Below are 5191 nucleotides of genomic sequence, written 5' to 3' on the forward strand. Positions count from 1 at the left end.
TGTTTCTACCATACCATCATCATTGTACTCCCTGATGTTCACTAAAAATAGTTCTTATCTTCACTACATAATCATTCTGAATAAACTTTACTCCTTGATAACCCTTATCTCTACTACATTCGTATCTTCACCACAACCTATCTTGACAGTATCCTTATCATCACTATACTCTTCTTCACTACACTCTCATCTTAACATCATCCTTCTGTTTACCGAACTTAGTTCAAAGTCTGACTTGAACGTAGCTTTGGAAAGTTTGTGTTCCTCATTGTGTTACCTCCTTATTATCATTGTAAAGGCAATTGTCGTCACTCCCTAACTAAACCCTCATCGTCACTACACTCTCATCATTATCATTACTTCTTGATGTTCAATACAAAATTTTAACATATACATTTATCTTCACTACAGAATAATTTGGATTGCATCTTAATCTTCATTACTCCTTGTTTCAGCTACATCCGTACCTTCCATTCATTCTTATATCTTATATCAATTACATCTTTACAATATCTTTATATCTTCTCTGTTCCGTCTTTTGTAAAACTGAAAGTGAGAGTAAAGGATTTCCGGCCTTCTGCTCCCTCCCCTTTTAGTCGCCTTGTACGACACGCAGGGAATACGTGGCAAGTATACTTTCTTCCCTATCCCCAGGGATAACAGCATCTGGTGTTCCCAGACGGTCACCCATCCAAGTACTAACCAGACCCAACGTTACTTAACTTCCCTGATCGGACGATATATATATATATATATATATATATATATATATATATATATATATATATATATATATATATATATATATATATATATATATATAGACTGAAAACAATGAATTTCCCAAATAACAAAAATGGAAGCGCCGGGGTTTGAACCCGGGACCTCTCGCATGCCAAGCGAGCGCTCTACCACTGAGCTACGCCCCCAAGAACATATTTTGTGACATAGTATTATATGAAGCACTGAGATTACCACGGCAAAATCGTGTTTGACCGACCGTTGCCGACTAGCCGGCAAAATAACCACAGGGGAAGTCTCCATGTTGCTGTCGTGTTTTCCTCTCAATTTTCCACGAAGAAATGAGTTTTACTTTTTTATTGTCGTTGCAATAGACTGGAACTAAGCAATAGACTGGAACTAAGCAATAGACTGGAACTAAGTAATATACTGGAACTAAGCAATATACTGGAACTAAGTAATATACTGGAACTAAGCAATAGACTGGAACTAAGTAATATACTGGAACTAAGCAATATACTGGAACTAAGTAATATACTGGAACTAAGTAATATACTGGAACTAAGCAATATACTGGAACTAAGTAATATACTGGAACTAAGCAATATACTGGAACTAAGTAATATACTGGAACTAAGTAATATACTGGAACTAAGCAATATACTGGAACTAAGCAATAGACTGGAACTAAGCAATAGACTGGAACTAAGTAATATACTGGAACTAAGCAATATACTGGAACTAAGTAATATACTGGAACTAAGCAATAGACTGGAACTAAGCAATAGACTGGAACTAAGTTGACCTGGTATGAGGTCAGAGCCCTCATTATCATCCCTGCTAACTACCGGAAGCAGATTAAGTCGTTCCACAACCGATGTCCGGCCCATGTTAACTCTGATGTGCCCAGCAGTTGGAGGAGGATCGCCAGAAGCTTCTGGAAGATTTCAAGGACGTCTTGGTGGACCTGACCCTTTCAGATAAGGTCGAAAACCACAATTTATTGTGAAGATCTTCACTATAACGTTGGACGAACATACTGAATGTTGCGCACATGTGATGCGGACAAAATGAAAAAAGAAAAAGACAAAAATTATGTCTGGTGTGGGTCTCGAACCCACGACCTTGAGTGTGTCAGACTCACGCTCTACCACTGAGCTAACCAGACACTGGAAAAATACGTCTGTTTCTTCAATTTGAATTAATGAAAATCTTTGCGAGGCAGCGTTAAGAAAAGAGAGATGTCTTTGACGAAATTTACTTGTTTGGCTTATTCTTCTGTTCCTCATTATCGAAAGTAAACATACTGAAGGATATATATATATATATATATATATATATATATATATATATATATATATTTTTTTTTTTTTTTTTTTATACTTTGTCGCTGTCTCCCGCGTTTGCGAGGTAGCGCAAGGAAACAGACGAAAGAAATGGCCCAACACCACCCCCCATACACATGTACATACACACGTCCACACACGCAAACATACATACCTACACAGCTTTCCATGGTTTACCCCAGACGCTTCACATGCCTTGATTCAATCCACTGACAGCACGTCAACCCCTGTATACCACATCGCTCCAATTCACTCTATTCCTTGCCCTCCTTTCACCCTCCTGCATGTTCAGGCCCCGATCACACAAAATCTTTTTCACTCCATCTTTCCACCTCCAATTTGGTCTCCCTCTTCTCCTCGTTCCCTCCACCTCCGACACATATATCCTCTTGGTCAATCTTTCCTCACTCATTCTCTCCATGTGCCCAAACCATTTCAAAACACCCTCTTCTGCTCTCTCAACCACGCTCTTTTTATTTCCACACATCTCTCTTACCCTTACGTTACTTACTCGATCAAACCACCTCACACCACACATTTTCCTCAAACATCTCATTTCCAGCACGTCCATCCTCCTGCGCACAACTCTATCCATAGCCCACGCCTCGCAACCATACAACATTGTTGGAACCACTATTCCTTCAAACATACCCATTTTTGCTTTCCGAGATAATGTTCTCGACTTCCACACATTTTTCAAGGCTCCCAAAATTTTCGCCCCCTCCCCCACCCTATGATCCACTTCCGCTTCCATGGTTCCATCCGCTGACAGATCCACTCCCAGATATCTAAAACACTTCACTTCCTCCAGTTTTTCTCCATTCAAACTCACCTCCCAATTGACTTGACCCTCAACCCTACTGTACCTAATAACCTTGCTCTTATTCACATTTACTCTTAACTTTCTTCTTCCACACACTTTACCAAACTCAGTCACCAGCTTCTGCAGTTTCTCACATGAATCAGCCACCAGCGCTGTATCATCAGCGAACAACAACTGACTCACTTCCCAAGCTCTCTCATCCCCAACAGACTTCATACTTGCCCCTCTTTCCAAAACTCTTGCATTTACCTCCCTAACAACCCCATCCATAAACAAATTAAACAACCATGGAGACATCACACACCCCTGCCGCAAACCTACATTCACTGAGAACCAATCACTTTCCTCTCTTCCTACACGTACACATGCCTTACATCTTCGATAAAAACTTTTCACTGCTTCTAACAACTTGCCTCCCACACCATATATTCTTAATACCTTCCACAGAGCATCTCTATCAACTCTATCATATGCCTTCTCCAGATCCATAAATGCTACATACAAATATATATATATATATATATATATATATATATATATATATATATATATATATATATATATTGGAAAGGATCACAATTTTGCGCGTGATCAAGTATATTCCTATGAGTCCACTGTGAAAATGAAGCATGACAAGTTCCCAAGTGCACTTTCATGTAATAACCACATCATCAGGGGAGACACAAGAGAGAAATATAAGTCAGTTGATATACAACGAAGAGACGTAGCTAGGACGCCATTTGGTAAACATGTGATTGTCCGAGACAGACAACAAGCGTATCATAAACTAATTATGTGAACAAGATGAATTCCTTACAAATTTTATCAACACTAAATTTATGCAATTTGTATAGACAATCACTTATATCAAGATTATAATTCTTTGTTCATTTAATGATAGAAGATTCAATGATATTTCTCGTTGTACTGGAGTTAGAGATTATAATGCCATCTCAGTTATTAACTCTAACTCCAGTACCACGAGAAATATCACTGAATCTTCTATTATTAAATACACAAAGAATTATAAACATTAAGGAAACATGCAACATGGCGGTCAAACTATGAGATGCACAAATGAAGTTTATGAATGGAATATCAGTGAGACGAACTAGTTGATGAATGATGAATGAAAGTGTAATAAAGTCATGATGAATGAATGAAAGTGTAATAAAGTCATGATGAATGAATGAAAGTGTAATAAAGTCATGATGAATGAATGAAAGTGTAATAAAGTCATGATGAATGAATGAAAGTGTAATAAAGTCATGATGAATGAATGAAAGTGTAATAAAGTCATGATGAATGAATGAAAGTGTAATAAAGTCACAGTTTAAAAGGACAAAATATGAATGGCAGCCAGGGAAGAGTGGCCCAGGTAAATGGAAGGGTTGAAAAGTTGGCGTTATGTGACGAATTTTGATAGATTTTGCAAGTTTCCTTTCCTATGATGGAACGTAAAAGTTTGTGCTTAGTTCTAGAGACAGAGTTCATAGGTTTATGTTTTAATGATGAACATCAAAGGATACCATTAATTTAACTGACTTTAAAAATGTTCAATTAAATGAAGCATAACATACACAAGCTGCTTTTTGGCGGAGTTAATGCTTCGCAATTTTTTTGCTAATTCTAAAGTAGGTGTTGAATTCACGGACTTAAAAGTTCGAGTTTCAGCTTTAAACCTTGTGTTTGTATGACGTATCTTAGATTACTTGTTAATATAATGCAAGTGGAAGGTTTACGTTTAAAAGATGGTGTTTAAATGCTAATTGATGAATGACAGTTAAATGGATAGATTTTAAGTTCGCGTTTACGTGGGCCACTTTAAGGTTAAGGTTCGTACGTACCAGGTTGACCAGATGGCGGTAGTGTGTAGACACAGCCATACCAGGTCGTATTTATCATCATTAAAGTCACCTTCCTTACTTACTTATGGCGGCGATGAAATTCACTGGTTCTTGATTGTGCACCAATTAACCTATCAGATAATGGTACAATGTTTGCCTGGTGTTGCATATATCACGTCTGTTGTTGAAACACAAGAATGCCAGGTGACTTTGGGAGTGGATGATAATGTAAAGATCAATATAAATGTGGGAAATCTTGAACCGCCATCACCAGACACAACACATGTTTGGATCTGGCGGGGGGAGGGACTTGCCTGTGACGTCACGATGCCCCGCCTCCAGCCTGGCGCCGCTCTGTGTGTGTGTGTGTGTGTGTGTGTGTGTGTGTGTGTGTGCTCATCTTTTGTGACTGTTATGTGTTTTGCCCGTTTTCT

At 38.3% G+C, this 5191-nt stretch overlaps 1 non-coding gene across 1 annotated transcript; it reads right to left on the bottom strand.

Annotated features, from left to right (window-relative positions):
• Positions 1-1837: 1837 nt before the first annotated feature.
• On the bottom strand, positions 1838-1909 carry TRNAV-GAC (transfer RNA valine (anticodon GAC)). The gene has a single exon. It is a non-coding gene; the product is annotated as a tRNA-Val (tRNA).
• Between the last annotated feature and the right edge of the window lie 3282 nt (positions 1910-5191).

The sequence above is a fragment of the Panulirus ornatus genome, chromosome 70, assembly GCF_036320965.1.
Source record: "Panulirus ornatus isolate Po-2019 chromosome 70, ASM3632096v1, whole genome shotgun sequence".
Classification (NCBI taxonomy): Eukaryota; Metazoa; Arthropoda; class Malacostraca; order Decapoda; family Palinuridae; genus Panulirus; species Panulirus ornatus.